The sequence below is a fragment of the Mixophyes fleayi genome, chromosome 6 (genome assembly GCF_038048845.1).
Source record: "Mixophyes fleayi isolate aMixFle1 chromosome 6, aMixFle1.hap1, whole genome shotgun sequence".
Classification (NCBI taxonomy): Eukaryota; Metazoa; Chordata; class Amphibia; order Anura; family Limnodynastidae; genus Mixophyes; species Mixophyes fleayi.
The window spans coordinates 24,665,378-24,677,504 of record NC_134407.1 but is presented as its reverse complement, the minus strand read 5'-3'; the positions used below and the strand labels follow the sequence as shown (position 1 = coordinate 24,677,504).

General features: G+C 41.2%; 1 protein-coding gene across 5 annotated transcripts in view; it reads right to left on the bottom strand.

Annotated features, from left to right (window-relative positions):
- Positions 1–3,485, bottom strand: part of JAKMIP3 (Janus kinase and microtubule interacting protein 3) — a 114,673-nt gene extending 111,188 nt beyond the window's left edge. For 2 of the 5 annotated variants that reach the window (XM_075216038.1, XM_075216039.1), the window contains exon 1: positions 3,037–3,484. The gene's annotated coding sequence lies outside the window, so the exon portion shown is untranslated. Of the gene's footprint in view, positions 1–3,036 lie in introns of all 5 variants that reach the window. The other 3 variants (XM_075216040.1, XM_075216041.1, XM_075216042.1) reach the window with 3 other exon arrangements.
- Between the last annotated feature and the right edge of the window lie 8,642 nt (positions 3,486–12,127).

Genomic DNA, 12,127 nt, shown 5'->3' with positions numbered 1-12,127 from the left:
TGGTACTTTGATTTTATATAGCGTTACATTAATCCAGAAGTTCGTTCAGAGATATTTTTTTCCTATAAGTGCACTATAGGTGATCCTTTTGTGATTGCAACTTATTATAATCGAACCGGTCCTATTTATTGGCATATTTTTTTTATATGTTTTATGTTTTTAATGATATTAGTTATTGTGTAATACATTTTAAACATTTACAGCTTTTTGGTGGTATTTTACATTTGATACAATGGAGTTCCTGTACTGCTGGGCTTGCCAAAAAACTTTACCATGGCCACCAGAAAATAGACCCTAGCGACAGGTTTAGAGGGGAACTGGAGTCGTTCCCCGTATATCTTATGTCCCGGCCGTAGGCATTCCTTGCCCATGTCTCTCACATGAGGGGTAAAGACCATACTTACCTACTCTCCCGGAATTTCCAGGAGGCTCCTGAATTTCTTGGAGTCCTCCCGGACTCACCAGAAGAATAGGCAAAGCTCCCGGATTTGCCGAAATTGACGGCATTGAATGGAAAGGGGGGGGCTTAATCACGTCATTAAGCCACGCCCCCATCATTCAATGCCATGACTTTTGTATTTTATAGATTTTATAGTGAGGGCGGGGCTATGGTGACGCGACAACGTCCCCACTCCCCCTCCTACCCCCTGTCACATGACTTCTCTCCCCGATCTCCTGGGGGAGAATTTTTTTAGACTTTGCATGTATGATGAAGGCACTGATGATACACAGCCTGTCAGCGAATCAAAATGAATCGGCCGTATTCTGATTGGCTGCCAGACTGTCACTCACATACAGCACTGCGGAGCTCTTAGTCTGGCGAGAGAGACATGACCAAAGTCTCATCTTGTGAGACTGCGACTACCACATATAGCACCCTAGAGCTAGCTAACCTGTTCATGCTTAAGGTGGTCCTCATCTTTGCTGCAGCCGTGCCAGCACTGGGAGCCACCTCACACGTAGGTGGGTAGTTTTTTTTCCCTCATAGAACCTGCTGAGTTTTGGCCCTAGCTCCTAACTCTTACACAAAGACCTAACTTGGTAAATACAGTTTTAGAAAATCAAGGGTTAGCTTAGAAGCAGAGGACAGTTATAATTGGGTCACAGTGTAATACAGGGCACATAGGGGGCGATATATCATTATTCGCATCGCAAAGGTGTAAAGGTCATCTTTTAATGCAGAGCTAAGATAATAATTACCTATTAAACATATTTATCATAAATATATTGCTCAGGCAGCTGAAAGTTACTGAACATTTTAGTTACCCGGCTACACTGGTCCGCAGCAGTAAGAGCTGGTCGTCATTGGTGTAATTAATTAATTAGTGTTTTCAGTGGTCCTCTTTGATTAATGCCATCCCGAGCATAGGCAAATCGAGGGGGGGGGGGGGGTTCCTAGTACCTAGAAACCCCCCTCCAAGCCTGGGGCACTGTAATAATTGAGGTGGCTGCACCCTGCTCCCGCTTCACACATCTCTGCTTGAAAAGGGAGAGCTGTGTGTACCTAACAGTAGTGCACACAGCATTGCCCATGTATATAATGGAGATAGGAAGAGTTGGAGAGCAGCCAAGCACTGTCTAAAATTATAGTCACACCCCCATGCATGCTGGTCACGCCCACTGGTGGCGTGGTGTGGAAACCCTTCTCTACAAATCCTGCATTTGCCCCTGCCGAGAAGACATGAAGGAAACAGGCAGGTTTGATAAATGGGCTCCCCCATTGCTACAACACTTCGGCCGGTGGGAATATCACCTGTATGTTTATATATATATGATAACGTGAAATCACCTGCTTGCTCCAGTAACTTGGCTTTTTACCACTTGGTAAACAGATTCCTTATTGCTTTACCAACTACTGGAACTTTAATTGACAAATAAATTACACTTGAAGGGCTAGATTTACTAAGCTGCGGGTTTGAAAAAGTGGGGATGTTGCCTATAGCAACCAATCAGATTCTAGCTGTCATTTTGGAGAAAGCACTAAATAAATGAAAGCTAGAATCTGATTGGTTGCTATAGGCAATATCCCCACTTTTTCAAACCCGCAGCTTAGTAAATCTAGCCCGAAATCTATGAATGACTTGACAGCAATGGAAAATGAAGTCAGTACCCTTTGTGACAATAGCCATAATAAATACAATCCTGAAAACATGGCCTGAACGGGATACAAATAAGGTTCAGAAACACTGCTCGGTCACGCTTGAATAAATTTACCAGCATTTCTGAACAATGCACAAGCCAGTCAAGTGGTAAGCGAAGGCATATGCAATTATGTACATGTCACACCAAACCTATATGAGACAAAAGTGAACAAATACACAGTACATGTATTTAGTTTTGCTTGAGGCAAACTTCAAAAACAGATATTATATTGTATGGCGCAAAATGCTTATGCAAGCGTAATAACACGTCTGTCTCTTATGGTTTCTGAGGGAAGATGGATAATAATGCTGCTAGCCAACAGATCTGCCTTCACAGCAAATCAAGGATGCACACCATGAATGCATTCCTATACAATGTGTACTGCCCCCACCAGCGTTTCATGACAAAGTAGTGTACATTCAACGAGCCTCAACAGGGCACTAAACTAGCAGAGATACAGCCACTCAAAAGCAGTAATAAATCACAGGGATGCACCTATATCAGCTTGTATACAGTAATTGCAAACACGGCACAACGTTAAACCTATATATAATTTAGTTAAAAAAAGGCGTCCCTTTTCAGATTACTACTACACCTTCACTACTTAAATAATATGCAATTTAAAGAACCGTAATGGATGCTTTAAAAAATAATCACTGCTAACGCTGGTGGACTGCGAAATCAAGGTATGATTTGCAATATACGTAAACATTATTTTGACATTTGGAGTGAAAAACAGCTGCAGATGGGTGGTGCAGCCACACAGCCAAGAAAACATTTACAGGCCCTACATGTTGCAACAGGAAGAGGACAGTACATGTAGGTTTTATTGCATCGTGGAATATTCTGCAAATAAACAACATGCATATATAGAGGATTGCAAAAAGCACTAACCTTACAGAAAAGGTCCACTGAGAACGCTCACTGCTCAATTTGCTTTACCTGGGAATAACTCAGATCCTGGAAGGCTGCACAATTCATTCTACAAATCACCAGGTCCTTCCTATGAGAGCTAGTATTGTTTTATCATTCACCCTGGAAAAAATCCTCAATATCACCCAATCCATTCCTTGTGTGGGTTTTTTGTAAAGCCCAATTATGTGCAGGGAGGAGAAGGCTGAAGCAGGATTCAAAGCAATGCCAGGCTGCGGGCTAGGGGGTAGAAAAATCTACATGTAGCAAATGGCAATGAACTGCTCACCATATACACACCCACAAAGTGGAGCATCAGGCCAGCCTAGCTGAGAAGATGCTAGGGATGGATTTTACAGGAAAGATGTTGTTTCCCAGTGATGCACTGTGCTCTGCTCCCTCCTGGGAGACTGAGCTCATTGCTAGCATTCACCAACCTCCTATCAGACGTTGCAGTGTCACTGCAGCTACCATCTCAGTGCAAGGACGTCATCAAGTGAACACTTATAAAATTGCAAAACCCTCTTTGCAGCCAGAAGGGAAAGTGTCCAAAGGAAAGATGCCCAGGAAACATCTCAGGACGGACCGATGCCAAACACAGAGACGCCTGCAGTGCATTGCAAACCTAATTACACTGATGTCTATGCTATCACTGCCTCTTTATTGTCAGGGGAATCGGTACCTTCTCCTGCAACGTGTTGCAGCTTCCTTTGGAAAAGCATTACATTGTGAATGATAACATTATGCAGTGACATGTTTGCTTGCAGACTCCATACCACTGCTGTGGATAAACCCAGGCTGGAAGAAGGCGTAGTTCAGACACTGTAGCTGTGTAGCGGCCGGAGAACAGAACAGATTAAAAAGAAGAGAAAACGCCGGAGAACAAAATGCTGCTAAAATGAGAAAACAGAAAGTACAACAGCTGACAAGTCTGTTTTACCAATCATCTAGTCCTCTCAAAGCCCTAAAAATTAATACATTTAATCTCATGGGAGAAATAGCCCATAACAGATTTACAATTGAAAAAAAATTGTTGTGTAAAAAATTAAGTATATTCTGTTATTCGTTAAAAAAAAAAAATTAAGTACATTCTTACGCTCATATACGACTAAAGAAGGTAATTTGAGCCAGGTTCACACTATGCCAAGGAAAATAAAAAATGTGTAAGATCTCAGAGAAGCTATTGTTGCTGTTTGTAAAGCTGGGTACACACTACAGAATTTTCCACCCACTTTTTATGCCGATCGATTTTACATCCGATCGATGGTCCAATCGCTCGGTCCATGGACTGCATACACACTAGCCTTGTTTTAGACGATCAAGGGAAGAGCGGACGTCCCTTTAGCGACTTTTTACAGCCATGTTGTCTTGAGCAATGATTGCAATTTTATACACATTGAAACATTTGCGGGGCATGTAACGATATACCAAAGACATTAGCATAAAGGGGCAGAGCTTTCGCTATAGTTAACACCCAAAACTGCATAAAAAGAGAAGGCAACACTGTCTCTTCATTCATTCGGAGGGAGAAAAAAATGTTGTAAAGCTTCACGAATATTTTAAAGAAATGAAAGGAAATATTGCCAACATCAAAAAAAAATTAAAAACCTTGATAATACTTTTGATGACATGTATATGCTGTTTGCAACTGTTGTGCCACAAACCAGTAGCACCCTCTAAGTGTAATACTATTTTTTTTCATGTGTCATATTCTACAATACAAATTTTTTTACTTTTTTTTACCTGCAATAAAACTGTTGCATCAACACTGTGTGATTTATTCTGGGCATTTTACAAATATTAGTTAATTAAGGTTAATATGACTTTATAAGTTGAATAGTTTATAAAGGTTAAAGTTTATAAAAGGTAAATATGAATAGATTCACAACATAGATGCAAAGGGTAATAATAACACACGTGCTTTATACAAGTGTAATGGTCTGTAGCCAGAAAGGTGCAATACACATCTATACAAAACACAAGCCTGTGATGTGCGGATACCGCACCACGTGGGACTGGTACAGACATCACAAATTTACATACACACGCCCCCCAGGTCGAGGAAGTATTGGAGGATTGTCGTGGATCAGTCGGAGGTTTATACACACTACACAACGATAACGAAATTGGAACGAAAATATTTAACGGTACGACCAACCAAAAAGAGGCGACAATCGTCCACTTGGGCAGACTTTCGACCCCTAAATTTGTAGGAAAGGGAAGAACAGAAATGTAAGCTTTAATTTGTTTCTTGTTGGCTCAGATACTGGTGTACAAGCCTTGAGAATAATTGACCATACAGATATGAAGGAAATAAGATAAAGTCATATCTGTGTGATAATAATGCATCTATAAATATGTTGGTATCTAAAATACGGATTGATAGATCTATTCAAGCAGTGGGTCAATTAAATACATATCGTTTACTCTCTCCTTATCATTTCCCTCCTTTGTTTATAATCACATTAATAAACATCTACTGGCATTGATACTGAATTAATTTGTTTGTCGTTATAATCTTATCTATTTTGATGAGTCTCTTCAGTACCTGACTTGGCTTCTTGTTCAACAAAGCTTTGCACCACTGATAGCATTAATGGTATTTGCTAAGCCTCTTGCTATGCTGATTATTATTCTAGTATTACATAAGCTTATAGCACGCGTCCCCATGGGAGAAAGTGCTAGGTTCCATATTTTAGCGGAAGACAGCAAGGGCAAACTAGACGTGTGCGGTCCAAAGACCTATCTCGTTCTCTTGCAACAAATTTAGTTATGTTAGTATGTGCTGAGACACAAGTCATTTAAGCAAGGTGATACAGGCCGGTAGAGTATCCGTTCATGCTAAAACATCCCTTGTAGCACGAACGGATCTGCACATGGAAATTACTATTATGATAAAATACTGAGAAAAAGGACATAGTGATTGCCTTGTGTCTTATGTATTAAATAAAGGTATTACAAGCTATCTTATTTAATACAGAGTTTTGTAGGAAAGAATTCATAGCAAATACAAGAACAGACATGTCCTTTGTTTCTTGTTTGCTCGGATTATCAAGCCTTGAGAATAATTAACCATACAGACAAGGAGGTAGTAAGATAAACACATATTTGACTTTTGTCATGATTATTGCTATTATTTTTAACTGGATTGAGTCTTACCTATACACAAGTACTACCCAAGCATAGTCAGTTTTATTAGACAGCTAGGGAATCCCCTGACAGGGCACAGAGAGGGGAAGGGGTGAGGGGGGCAGGTACCTCCCTTGGTATCCGGGCCTTAGAATTCTGGGCCCTGCTGACACAGATTGGAACAAGAGGAGTACTCGCCTTTACACATATTTCTTGCCTTAGTTCTCGCAGTCTTTATCTCAAACTCAAATCCATCCCATTATCCCTTAACTTGTGCAAGTAGTTCTAAAATCCATATTGTGCACTCTACCTAGCATCCATTCTTCTGAAAGAAGGCACCAACTCTCTCTCGCGACCTTATACGTTCGTGATCTGAACACGCAACCATCATTTGCTGAAAGCTTGCATACATGATTTTTTTTCACAAAACACAATCAATGTGTGACACGATCATACCCCTATCAGTCCTATAAGTAGCCAATGGCCTTTGTGTATTACATGCTCAACCCATCCACAAGTGAAATGTCAATATTTGCTTGTCACAATTAGCCGTGACATCACACCTACCTTATCAATCACACAGTTCTGGTTACAAACACTTACAAAGGAATCTTATTCTGCAAAACATTTTTGTGCATTCAAATAATTCCTTTCTTTAATTATTTACAGCACACATATCAAATACCCTTCACCTCCTTGTTAACCAACTAACTCTCCTGCAGACACATCACACCAGCTCCTCCAGTACCTATGTGGTACCCCAAAGCCCTGTTGAACAGCACAGAGGAAGTGCATAAACGTTTTTAAAGTGCAGGGCTACAAGGGGTTAATTGTGCTCCTGAAAACTTGTGCCCAGGAGTGATTGACAGGAAGAGGATGTGCAGGAAGGAGGAGAGAGAGAGAGCAGCATGGTAGAAAGAACAAGGGGGAGGATGTGCAGCCGAGCAGAGAGAAGATAAGCTGCTGCCAGAACTGTGACATTGCCAGCAAAGCGGACGGAGAACAGCTAGGGACACGCAGCGGGGCGCCAAAGACAGTCTCCACTAACTGCAGAACCGTCTCCAGGTAAAACCCTAGCCTGCAGTGTACTGCACACACCCCAGTGTCAGAGGGAAGAGTGATGAGAGAATCTATCCAAAACTGACATTGCATTCTTGTACAAGGAAGGATTGTGAGAGCTTTTCCCCCAGATCATACCCTTACACAGGCTGCAGGGAACAATTAAGACGGTCGTTTCAGCTATATCCTGTTTTTGTGCTGATATCTGGACATTATACCCTGCTGCAGAGCACATGTGCTGATAGAGATTCATTGACTGTTGAGAGAACAGCGCCATCTTGTGGCTGAAATGAGCAACAGCCCTGCTTTCTACTATAATACTTAACCCTTGATGGAAACCTCTGTAGGACATTGGAACACTACCCAAATTCCTGTGCACAGGTCAGCCCAGGACTGAGTGGAAAATATGGTAACGTTACCGGGGATAATATTGGTGCACCAAATGTTTTAGATGATGTTAATATTATGTGATTTACCTAACAATTGATTTATTAATATTGAAGGTGTGACATTCAGTGTTAGTAGTACCGCTGCAATTCAAGTTAACTCAGCAGTAGATGCTAAAAGTGGGGTGCCTAACCCATAGGGAATAGCACGGTACCCCAAACACCTGAATAAGAAGTAGCCCTCTCGTGCAGGGCCATCTTAACAACATTATGGGCCCCCGGGCAAAGCAGTGCACCGGGGCCCCTAGATATAGATATAGATATATAGATGTATACAGATACAGATGTAGATATATAGAGATAGAGATAGATAGATGTACTTGCTCAGTGACCCTTGAAGTTTTTTTTTTTCAGGTTTTTTTCTTTTGCAGGATTATTTATTCTCATTAAGAGCCGTGCCTATGGGGCCCCCTTGCCCGTGGGGCCCCCAGGCAGCTGCCCATCGTGCCAAATGGAAAAGATGGCCCTGCTCTAGTGGGCGTAGTAGTGACCGCAAGAGTCTTGATGGGTTATTATTGATGGTTATTGCATCATCACCAGTCAGATATTGTTAACGTGAAAGTAGTAACTGTGATTACCAGTGTGCCTTATTAGACAATGTGTATTGAAGATGTTATCGTTATTCTGCCTTATACTGACTAGGTGTATGCTATATGTTAAATGCTATTGTGCTCTATGCTGATCAGACGCATTATTTTGTCATTACTATTGAGCTGAAGGGGTCAGTGGCGCGGTGGCTTACCAAAACTATCCTTACCGCATTCTCAATAAAATCAAGTTGTTTGACCAATCTTTGTCCCTTACATTGAAGTATTTATCTCCTGACCACCGGATATCCAAAAGAGAAAAGAATCTGACTCGTATCTGGGAGACAAGGTAAGGGAAGGATTTCCCATCAGTACTCGACCACCACACCTACATCCTCCGATATAGCGGATATCCTTTTGATTTCATCATCCTGACATCCAGATATGTGACATAAAGTGGAGTTTTGGGAGACACTTTTCCACCTTATTTATTTTTACTCACAGTTCTCTTAACCCCCCACCGTCCAAAAAACATGGCACACCGTCCCAACATAAAATAACACAGGGAGGTGCACTGGAAAGGAGTACACAGGATTTGATAGTGTCCTTTAGGTCTATACTTAAAGCAGAGAATCGTTTCTCTACCACACCTGACTGTTACACACAGCCTGGCACTGCCATCTTCTGCCATCTCTTGTGGTAACAGGAACAAAATCACTTTCCTCATCACCTTTCGACCACCTGCAGTGTAGGAGATGCCAGTACTAAAGACACTTGCAGGACTCATCTATAATACATGCACTAGTCAGAAGAGGACAGTGCAGGACTAACCCCACTCACAGTCTGCCTTCCACTACCCTTCACCCGCCGCTCTACAGCGCCCCCTTCCTCCAGCACCTTCCCACTGCACAAAGAACCGCTACAGCTACAGAAGTGTCTGCAGTGTTGCTGCCATTTCTTCCGGCTGCCTCTAAATTTGTCCTACAGCGTGGTGTGGTCACAAGCTGCAGTGATCTGATCTACGAGGCCCTAAGATTGGCATTAAGCTGGGTACACACTACACGGTTTTTGTCCAATAATCGGCTCAATCAGCCGACATACGACCGGTCATTCAAAAGTCTGGTCAGTGTGTGTAGTGACACGATGGTCAAAAGTCTGCCCAAATGGACGATTGTCGCCTCATTTGGTTGGTCGTACCTATTAATATTTTCGTTCCAATCTCATTTCCGTTGTGTGGTGTGTATAAACTTCCGACCAATGTGTACAAAATTGTAATCATTGATTATGACAACATGGCTGTAAAAAGTCGCTAAAGGGAAGTCCGCTCTTCCCTTTATCTTCTAAAACAAGGCTAGTGTGTATGCAGTCCATGGACCTAGTGATCAGACCATCGACCGCAAGTAAAATCGATCGGCATAAAAAGTTGGTGGAAAATTGTGTAGTGTGTACCCAGCTTAAGAAATGCCACTGTTTGGTTCTTAAGGACAACTTCTCTCTTCATAGCAGCGATACTAATGCTAGTCCTCATGGAGAGTAATTGCTTAATTGAGGCTCTTGATTAGATAATAGTGGAAATGGGTGGTTCTTCGTAGCTTAATTAGTTTTGTAATTGGATAGTAAGGGTTTTCTGACTGATTGCTCTATTATAGCTGTCATGGTTTATTTGTCTCGTTTATATAGTAAATACAAATATTTTGAGCTGACGACAGATACATTTCAGTTTAAAAATATGCAATGACATAATTTGTGCAACAAACAAGAAGAAACATTGTAATATGTGTATGAACTACTACTGGTATAGAATAGAAAGAAAGAAAACATTTATTTTTAAATTAATATCTACATGGATTAAATGGTAAGTGATAAAATATAATGAAACATGAGGAGGTAAAATAAAATGTTTAGTGAATACAGTGTTTACTGATCTATACAGATAGATTTGACACTATTATTGTGAATATAAGAATATGCAGCACAGGAGGAATGCAGATATGTGAAAGGAAGTGGGTGGAAAGAGATTGTGAAATATAACAGTGTCACATGTACCACAGATAAGTGGAACAGAGGTAATGTGTGATGGAATTATTATGATAGGATGATATCTAATTTATAAATGGATCTAGTATAGTGCTTATTATAGATATATAGAGTAGGAAAAGTTTGGAAAATTCATTGTTTTTATAGAATTTATATTTTTATTAACCAAAGTAGTCTTACACTAAATTGACCTGAAATTATAATCAGGTCAATTTAATTAAATTATAATCAGGTAAATTTAATGGTACCTTGGTAAAAAAAAAAAAAAAAGTTAATTATTTCACAAACGAAGAAATTTCTTAATGATTCCTAACTTTTTCAAGATAATGTATATATGGACAAGACTACAGGAGCACACCGAAGACATACTAATCACAGTAACAAACAGTTGTGTGTTAGACTCAGTATCAATATACAGTATAATATCTGAAATAAATTAGTGGTGGTGCAACTTCCATATTTAGATATTCATGCACTGAGGCCTGAGGGAGGAGAGGATCTGATTCATCTGCTTCTCCTTTGGAAGTCTCCAGCAGGTGGTTTCCATATCTTCAGATCAGTTTTCCTTTGTTCACTATACAAAAGAAAAGATAATTCCCCTAGGTTCCTTGTTGAGGTGTCCACGAGATGTGCTGAGTGGCTCCACTGCTTGAAGCCAGTTAATAAGTCATGAAAGTGTCCATCAGCCAATACTGGTAACTGTTGGGGAGACACAAACACGTGTCCCAGACTCTTCTACCAGTGTGCCACAGTGGAAACATGAAAGTATTACAGTGACCAATACAATACAGAGAACATTCTCATGACCGCTAGTCAAAACACAATGTATACTTGTGGCTACTATACAAAGGTAACCCTTGTCTGTGGGCTATTACAAAATACAAACCCTCTTGGTATTTTACAATACAGCTCCCCCAAGTTACTGGTGATGTAACATCTCTGGTGTAACATCTCTGGTGGTGATACTATACAGACCCCAGACCTGCTGTGGTGTTACTATACAGACCCCAGACCTGTTGTGGTGTTACTATACAGACCCCAGACCTGTTGTGGTGTTACTATACAGACCCCAGACCTGCTGTGGCTTTACTATACAGATCCCAGACCTGTTGAGGGTTTACCATACGGACCCCAGACCTTTACTGAACCCAAACCTCTAGTTGATTTATAGTGCACCCCATCTAAACTATTGTGGCTTTACTATACAGAATCAAGATTTATGGTGGATTTGGAAAGCAGAACTTCCCCTCCATGCCCTCCAATCTCTGGGGGCTTTACTATATAGACCCTAAACGTATGGTGGGTTTACTAATAAGGCCTCAGATATCTGGTAGCTTTATAATGCAGACAGTCCCACGCAGTCATGCGGCACACTGCAGAACAATTTGCCTGTTGTGGGATACCGCAATACACATCAAACAGCTTCCTGCATTCTGATTGGTGGATATTTACAGCCATCTACAAATCAGTGCGTGGGGGCCTCCCAATACTCTGATGGTTAGCACCACCGACCAGACAACTTGCTGCCAGCTGACTACTGGGTATGACAGAATACCCAGCATGTCACAATCTATTGTCTTGAGAGATATATAGACCCATGTGGCTGGACGCTCATACCTAGTACAATGTCTCATAACAGAACTTGACAGTGATGTATAATATGCAATGTGAGAACAAAAGACACAGATACCTCGTCAAGGGAAAGAAATTGATCTGAAACTGATCAGCAGTACAGTCAGGTTCAGGGGCAAACGCAAGGCTAGAGGGGGGTTTCCGCCATGCCACCAGAGTAGGCGTGGTCAGCATGGAAGGGGGTGTAGCTATAATTTTAGCAAATGCTATGCCACTTTCCAAACCCTTCCCACCCACTTTGCT